Source organism: Rousettus aegyptiacus, unplaced genomic scaffold, assembly GCF_014176215.1.
Source record: "Rousettus aegyptiacus isolate mRouAeg1 unplaced genomic scaffold, mRouAeg1.p scaffold_m13_p_8, whole genome shotgun sequence".
In the NCBI taxonomy this organism is placed as follows: Eukaryota; Metazoa; Chordata; class Mammalia; order Chiroptera; family Pteropodidae; genus Rousettus; species Rousettus aegyptiacus.
The window spans coordinates 33,833,404-33,842,638 of record NW_023416311.1 but is presented as its reverse complement, the minus strand read 5'-3'; positions in this window follow the sequence as shown (position 1 = coordinate 33,842,638).

Here is a 9,235-nt window from a genome sequence, read left to right as displayed (position 1 = left end):
GGGCTAAATAATTATGATGATAAAATAGATGTAAATGAAAGATTGATTTAAAAAGGCCATCTGCATCCTTTACTTTGAAGATGTAACAGTCTGAATGAGGCTGTCCAAGACTAGAAATGATGCGAAATGCAAGAGATCAGCATGTGGATTCTTGGTCTAAGTATAAATTACTACTGATAGAAGACAAATGATGCTGCTTGAAATTGTGACTTGAAAAGCAAGTAAACCATGAATCATCCCCATGTGTAAGCTTGTAATCAGAACAATGGAGAACTGATATGTGAATAGTTGTCATTTACTCAGTTGTTGAGTAAATTCATGGGCCAATTCATGGCTATGCATTAGATTAAATGTTGTCACATAAACACAATTCATGTTATCTGGAACAGTAGACACTTCTGTTTCCATTTTAGTTAATTATTATTATTATTTTTTACTATATGTTTAGAAAAAAAGATATACTGTATTAGCTATAGCTAGGACAGAACATTGTACACCATATTAACAGTGGTAGGATTGTGGGCTTTAAAATGTATAAAGTACATGCTCCATCTTTGAAAAATAATTAAAAATTCTTGTAAGTTAGGCATGATCATTGTCCCATATTCACGAATGAAATGATTTGCTTGTGGATATATCCAGGTACTATATTATAGGGAGCCAAGACACAAACCCAAGCCTTCACCTTCAAACTTCAGACTCTACATGTTCACAATTCAAATGTTAAGTATGGCAAAAATAAGCAGTTGCTCTATTTAATAATAAGGATAATGATGTAAAAAAAATAACAAGAATCTATTGATTTATCTCTATTAGAATGTAAGTGCTATGTAGATAGATCAGGTATACCTCTTTTTTTTGGACTTTGCTTCATTGTGGTTCACAGATGTTGTGTTTCTTACAGACTGAAGGCCAGACCCTCCACCAGCAAAAAGACTATGACTGGCTTTACTGTGATACTCACTTTATTATGGAGGTCTGGAACCCAATCCACAGTATCTCCGAGGTATGCCCGGATTTTATTTTGTTCACTGCTGTATCCCCAGTGCCTGGCACATAATGAGCCCTAAATTAAAACTTTTTTATAGATCAAAGAATAATACATTATATTTTCAAAGGCATTTCACAAATATTGTTTCATTGATTGTTATAGTAACTTCCAAGTTTTCCGACTCTGACTCTAATATTTTATTACTCCTTACTGTTTAAAATTAAAGTTAAAAGACTACTTTAAAAAATTAATGCTAAGAGATTAAAAATAGAATATATTAGTTCATCAAGGTCAGTCCCATTAAAGGAATCCAGCCGATCTTACCTCAAGGATGGTAAGTATTGACTTGAATAGGTGGCTTTTCTACGGGTGGAAGGTGTTGAAAGGTATGTAGAGAGATTCGCCATTGAGGAGCACACACATCTGTCAAAATTAAAACAAAAAAACAAAAAATAACTACATTAAAATTATGACATGTGGGAGAGACAGTATTCGAAGTCATCTTGTGTTGAAGCTACTGTATTTTGTTGTGAGATAGAAAGATAATAAGGCCTTGAGCTCTGAGGAGCCTCATGTCAAGTGGCCCAGGGTTTCTGAGGGAAGGAGATGCTGAGTAAGCAGGATACAGCTATGTTTCACTTTCTTCAATGAAGAATTGGGGAACAGATTCCATTGTCGAAACAAGTTTGAAAACCACTTCTGTTTAAACTATAATGCCATCAACTTTATATTATTTAGAACAGACTTATTTATTTCTCACTCTCTATCTGGAAGCAATATCCAATCAAAGGTACTGTAAGGTATTTTTAATGTAAACATTGCTTATCTGGCTATCTCAGCTAATAGGAGCTTGGTTTAGAAGTAGGAAGGAAGAGAAAAGGAAGGTTCGCAATTCAAATAGGCCTCACTAATACCACAATACGACTCTAAATTCAAGGTGTTTACTCACAAGCAAGTCCTTCATCAGGTCCTGCTACCCAGAACCTAATAGTCTTAGCTTTCTTGTTTCCATGCTTTAACAGCAGCACAACATTGGCCCAAAGGTGGAAGAGAGGCACAAGGAGCTACGAGAGGTTGTACTGGAAGCAAAACGTAGCAAAGGAGAGATTAATTCAGAGGACAGAGGTCCTTCTCACCAGCCCCTCCTCAGATTTGATATAGGAGGCACCTGTGCATCGTAATGAATTCTCAAGCTCGTTAACTTTATAAGCTTCAGCTGACTCACAGGACCTACAGGTAGAAAAGCCAGTAATGTTTGTAACAATGACCTAAGTATTTTAAAATATTAAAAACACTTTTGTGAATTATTATCATTATCTCACATTTACAAAGGAGAGATTAAGTTATGTTTAAAAGATTAAACTGTTCAGTATCACTCTTTAAGAAAACAGGGACTTTGGGGTACAATTTAAAAGAAATATTGGAAAAATCTTGGTAGGTTAAGGAAAAAATCTCATTTACCTGGAAAAATTTTCACTATTTGTAAGAGTAAAGCCCTAAGTGATGTCCAGCAAAGGAGATGTTACTTTACTTAGATGCAACCACATGTTTAATTACAGGAAGACACATTTGTGGAAAATCAATAAAATGTCCATAGATAGTTTTATTTAACAAAGCATAGATGACAGTATGGTAGTTTTCTGTAATCTTTTCCTTGAAATCTAAATTCTTTGAACAAATGCTTTTAAAAATTAGTTTACTGAAAGTAAGCTTTTTTTTTTTAATTCAGCATTTTGTAAATAAATATATTATTAAAAAGTACATTCTTACCAGAAAAGAAATAGTATTGTGTATATTTGGCAGAGAAATATATTTAGAAAGTGCCTTTAAAAACTAAACAAATAGTGCTCAGGCTTTTCAATCACCTATTATATTAAAGTATTTTATTGTTATTAATATTACTTGTGATCTTATTATAAAATTTGTGATTATAATTCACCAGAAAAATAATTCATACAAAAACTTGAGTGAATAGAACTGATCAGGTGTACACACACACACACACACACACACACCCTGTGCCATTACCTAATATCCATAGGGAGTAAGATGTCAGCCCCGAAATATGACAGCTATTGAGAAACAAAATTAGAAAAATGTTCTTTTGAAAAAATATTTTCTTTGCTCCTTTGCTTTTTTGAAAATAACGTATTTCATGTGAAAAATGAAATCAAAGATATATCCTTGAAAAACTGAAGCTTCTGTACACTCTGTATGCAGGAACTAAACCAGAACACACAAAAGAGTGTAGATGTGCTATGATATAATGCAATTGGAAAAGGAATTACTTTTTCCTTTGCTTTTGATGGAGAATTCCATGAAAGAGTGTGCTGGCAAGAACAAGTTCCTCTAAGTGACATTTCATTTCTTAGCAGCTAGATAGATTAATGCTTGCTTCTTGCAGCTCATGCATTACTAGCCTAGTCCTAGTACTCCAGAAATGAAAAATCATGTACTCAATTCATTCTTTATTGTATAAATGTTATACAGAGAGACTGGAAATTTGCATTTGGATCTTCATTCCTGTTAAAATATTGTGGTCTTGATAACAGGTTAAGAAATACTGTAGTACTACTCTCCTATAATATTTAGCCTCTAAAAAATAGCCTGATGGATTTTATGTATAGGGCGAAGTCAAATGAAAGAATTATCTTAAATTGTGTTGCCTCTAAATAGATTACAAAACCTTTTTCACCGTTGCAAGACAGGACTAAAGAGACCTACCTGTAAATCGTAAATGCCAAATCACAGGGAACCACAGACATCTTCAAATTATCAGCAACACAACTCAACTAAAAAGCAATTGAGGTATTAAATACAAAAGAAAGGCCAAGTCTAAAGGAATAAACAGTGAAGGACTGAGACACTCCTAAACAAAATGCTTAAAAGCAGGTCTGAGAGTCATATCTGATCTCTTCTTTTCCAGACAAGAGAAAGCAATTTTCAGCCAAGCAATTCCAAGCTTGGGTTTTCATTTGTGGTACTCACAATATTCTGCCTTTTTAGATGTCCCCATCCCATAGTTTAGTACTTTGGTTAGATTTAAGCTTTTGTTCTCTCTCTCTGTCTCTCTGTCTCTCTGTCTCTCTCTCTATATATATACATATATATATATATATGTGATCTCCCAAACAATTATATATATATATATATATATATATATATATATATATATATAATTTGCCTTAATTAGAAGCCAAGTTGGGTGGGGCGGAGGTGGAGGAGGACTGACAGATGTCAAGCTTCTGCTGTTTCCCTCTGACTACAGAAGTTCCTTTTGGGAGAGTCCCCCAAGTCATCTCCAGTGCTTTGTAGAAACATCATTTAAGCGGAATTAAAATAATCATAGCTGATACACTTGTATACATATAACAGATTACAAAATTATACTGTTATAAATATATTTGGAGGGTGAAATAAATCCTGGGGAAGTGCAAATATTTTCAACTTAATGAGTCAGCACAGTAGTCTCGAATTATGAGTCATTGCTTTAGAATATTTGATCTGCTCAGGTTTTATTCTTAGATAGACTTGAGGGTAATAGTTTTTACGCACCTTACCAGCCATGCAAAACTTTGGAAAACAGCATCTTTCCGCCCCCACCCCCTCCAGCCCCTCGCCCAGTCTCTTCAGGAGACACCCTCAACTGCTTCTCTCTCCATAAACACTCCAGCCTCCAGTGTATCCCCATACTCTGATGAACACTGGGGATTCGGTAAGGGCAGTGTTCAAACTGTAAAACGACAAGTCACAGCACCTTTCAAGGCGAAAATCTGAACTTCTTCTGTAGCCTTGTGGGCTGCTTCTGGAAACTTGCTGACTTAAACCGAATCTAACACTCAGAGGAAGGAATTGTTTGTGGCCCCAAGAAAGAGAAAGGGAAATACTTGAGGGTTTAATTTAAAGTAATTATGGCATTGGACTACTGCCAATGGAAATTTTTCAGAAAGCCCATCTTTTGCAAGAAAGTAAACTCCCAAACAGTTGCAGGAGGAAAACCATTTTTTTGGAAAAATTCTAAAAACTAAGTAATTGTTTTAAGCTGTTTTCTCCTCCATGGGCAAGATCTTTGTATTTCCCAAAACTTTCCTAAAACATGATGCAGAGGAATTATAAAGTACAAAGAAATTTTGTAAAACTAAAACTTGAGGCTTTGTCTCAGAGAAGTAATAACCAATTACTTAGTACCACAGACCCTGGACCTGAAGAAAATCACAACAACACAGCAAATGTCAGAGGGAAATGAAACATGGTCCTCGTCTCCTTTCTGTTCTATTTCTGCTGACTTCTCCAGGAATCCTGGTAGTCAGACAGAGAACCTGAACATTCTTTTCATAAATATCCAAGTGTTCGTGTTTTCTGAATCAGCATGGGAGCAGTGAGACAAAGTTGAGATGTATAGAATTACTGTGTTGGTTAAAGGAGTGAGGGGAAGCTTGAAATGAATTCAGAGACTATTTATTAAAAAAACCCAAACAGTTACAGCCTCTTTTGCATGTCTGGGATATAAAGTTGCCCAAAGGCAAAACAAGTTATGATGACTATTCCTAAATATATCATTAGAAAGAATTTTAATGTTTAGAGACCAATGGATAGAGAGGGTTGGTCTGGTTGACACGTGGATTTATTATCATTTATTATTTGTGATTGTGTTGCTGCTTTTGTTTTTGAATGCCTTTAGGCAGGTTATGCATTTCTCAGTAGACTGCCCCATTGTCTTATATATAATTGTTTTAATCTATTTGCCCTTATAAGCCTTTAAATTAGCAATTTTAGAAGAAGCTGTTGTTAGAGAATATTAAAAGCTATCTTTTTAAATGAATGACTACAACATATCAGGCACTTAATATTCATCATTGACCTTTATTTACAACAGTCTCAAAAGATAGGTATTATGTTCCCACTTTACAAGATTAGGAACCTAATAAGTGATAATGCTGAAATTTGTACACAGATATGTCATGCTCCTACTTTTTCCTCCTCTTCCCATAAAGTCTAAACTATGCCGTAATTCAGAAATAATGTTATGCACCAATTTTAAGTATATGCCCCTTCAAATAATACACAGGATAAACGACAACTCTATTCTTTTAAGTTTCAATATTAAGACTGCAAGAACTTTGGATCTCAACTAAGATTCATAACAGAAAGAATGATACATTTGTTCTGCATAAGATTAGTACCTAGAAAGAACAGATTTTTCTCTTTTTCTTTTTGGTAATACTGCCCCAGGGCCCAAAGTGGTCAATCTTTGTCATAATTCAATTGGCAGTCCTGTCAAAGGCAGTTCAGTCATTTAGTCTAACAAAATATTTTTTAACAGTCAAGGTACATATTTGATTTGGATCCAGGGACAAATGGCTCTCCAAAGGCTTCCTGGCAGGTTGATGACGGGATGCATCAACTGGATTTATCAGGACTTAACAGTACTGAACCATGGATTACATTTAAAAAGCTCACATATTCTCAAATATCATAATTTATAACAAATTTCATTGCCTTCAACTCAATGATATTTAAAATGTAATACATCAGCCTTTCTGCTCTGGGATTTAGTGATTGTCCAAGGTTGTTGTCTTCTTTTTCAAATATAGAAAGCTTAACTTGAAATATCAGTCATTTATCTTGGGCTTGGTCTGAAATGGCATGGATTCAATCATGTTGTAATACATAATAGCTTATAATTTAACCAAGAATGAAATAACAGTCACATATTATTTATCCAGAATCACTAAGAGTGGAGATGTTATGCATAAGAACATTTTTCTGAATACCCTAAGAATACTTTCGAAATTAAAAAACCTATACTTTTATCCATTCAGGCTCGATTTAAATGGGGTCATCAACACAATTTTATTTCTTGGTGAGTTAAAGTTTTTGTATTATTAGCTTTTTTAAAATGAAAAATAAAAAGAACACTAAAGAAATTCTCATGAATTTGTGTCTGGACACACATTCAACCTTCAGCATTGCAGAGACAAGGTGTTGTTTTTGTTTTGCATTCTCGCCAGTTATAATGTTTTCTTCCTCCTCCCCTTCTTCTTCAGCACATTTTAAAAATCAGGTTGTTTATTTTTTTATTAATAGAGTTTTAAGAGTTCCTTGTGTATTTTGGATAACAGTCCTTTATCTGGTATATCTTTTGCAAACATTTCCTCCCAATCTGAAGCTTCTTCTCATTCTGTTGACATTTTCTCTTGCAGAAGTTTTAAATTATAATTAGTCTTGTTGTCAGGTAACATCAGTCCTCCAACTTTGTTCTTCTCAATTTTGTGTTGGATATTCTGGGTCTTTTGTCTCTCCGTAAAACTTTAGAATCAGTTTGTTTATATCCATAAAAGAGCTTGCTGGGATTTTGTTTGTGATTGCATTGACTCTATAAATCGGGAAGAACTGACATTTTAACAGTATTGAGTGTTCCCATCCATGAACATGGAGTATCTCCCCATTTAGTTTTTATTTGATTTTGTTCATCAGAGGTTTTTAGTTTCCCTCACTTATCTAGGTCCTGTGCATATTTTGTCAGATTTATACCTAAGTATTTCATTTTGGGGGGTGCTAATGTAAATGATATTCATTTTTATTTTCAAATTTTACTTTTTCATTACTGGTATATAGGAAAGTGTTTTACTTTTGTATATTAACCTTGTACTTACAACCTTGTTGTGATTGCTTATCTGTTCCAGGAGTGTTCTGTGAACTCTTTTGGATTTTCTACATAGCTCATCAAGTCCTCTGCGAACATAGAGAATTTTAGGTGTTCTTTCCTTATTAGGTTGATTGAAGAGCTTCCCACTAGCCAGCTTGGGGATAAATAAGAATAATAGCTGAAATGGATTAAGACCCATCAAAATATTTAAACCCAGAAGTATATACTGATTTTAAACAACAAAACAAAATTTCCAGATGCTAGAAATATAATTATTTTTAAAAACTCTTAAATAGAAAGGTTCATGTATGTATCCTGCCTTTCCTGTATATCTATACTACAGGTAACCAAATACTTTGCAAGGGGAATTTACTATTTACAGAAGTACCTTAGCTAGTAAATGTAGCAGGCGTGCTAGTTTATCATATTACCATTTTGCAGCCCCTGAAGAAATAATGGTTATTAGACCATTGATTATCAATGGCTGCTCATCGCTCAAAAGGAGAAACAATTAGACATTATATGCTTTATAAGGGAAGTATGCGATACCACCTAAGAAACATACTTGTAAAAAATTAGTGCCTGAAATGATCAAGGTGAGAGAGAGAGAGAGAGAGAGAGAGAGAAAGAGAGAGAGAGAGAATCTATATTAAAAATAAATTTAAGAAAAATTTCAACAATTGAATTTTATAGAACTAATTTGGATCCTGTCTGGATATTTAGTATCTAATGTTATTATGATTAAAAAATCAAAATAGTTCTAATCTTTTAGAGATGATGATATGAGTCTGGGATTTGTTTTATAGTAATCCAGTAGATGAATCAGGGTATAGATAAATCAAAATTGACAATTGTTGAAAATACATGATAGGAACATGGGATTCATTATATTATTCTTTCTGATTTTGTATATGTTTAAAATTCCCATAATAAAATGTAACAACAACAACGACAACAACAACAACAACAACAACAACAACAGCAACCAATTCAAACCAAACCAAACCAAACCAAAAAAACTGTAAAGCTCAGATACATTGTTACTTGCCCAATACCATATATGTAGTTAGGAACAGTTCAAACCTGAAACTGGACTCGACTTCTGATCAAATACTCCTTCCCTTATAACAAGCTTTCTTGTTGAGAAGCCAAACTTCTAGGGTACCAGATATCTGTCCAATGCTTGACAAGCCAGTGGGCGAACTAGGGAATACACGGTGGTGCTCTCAAACACTTGTACAAGCAGCTCATCAGTAAGCAGCCAAGTGGCAAATTGGGATTGACTGGGAGTGCAGAGCAGCTGCTGACTTTTGAAGTATTGCCCAGAGTGGCTTTTCCCCATTTGTTCTTTAAGAGAGCCATTTCCAAACCAGTTTGGCCTTCAAAATGCCCGAACATAGTTGAAAGGCTGCTACTGAATACCTAGACTTTTCTTGACTGTATCACAAGAATCAGCTTTTGCTGAGAGTGATATAGTCAGACCAACATGGAGTCTGGTGCCGAAAGCAGAGGTCACAGCATCTAGGCACTAAGAATTAAAGAATAGTTAGATGGGAATGTCATTTCCACATTGACAGGCATTGTTGAGACACTTG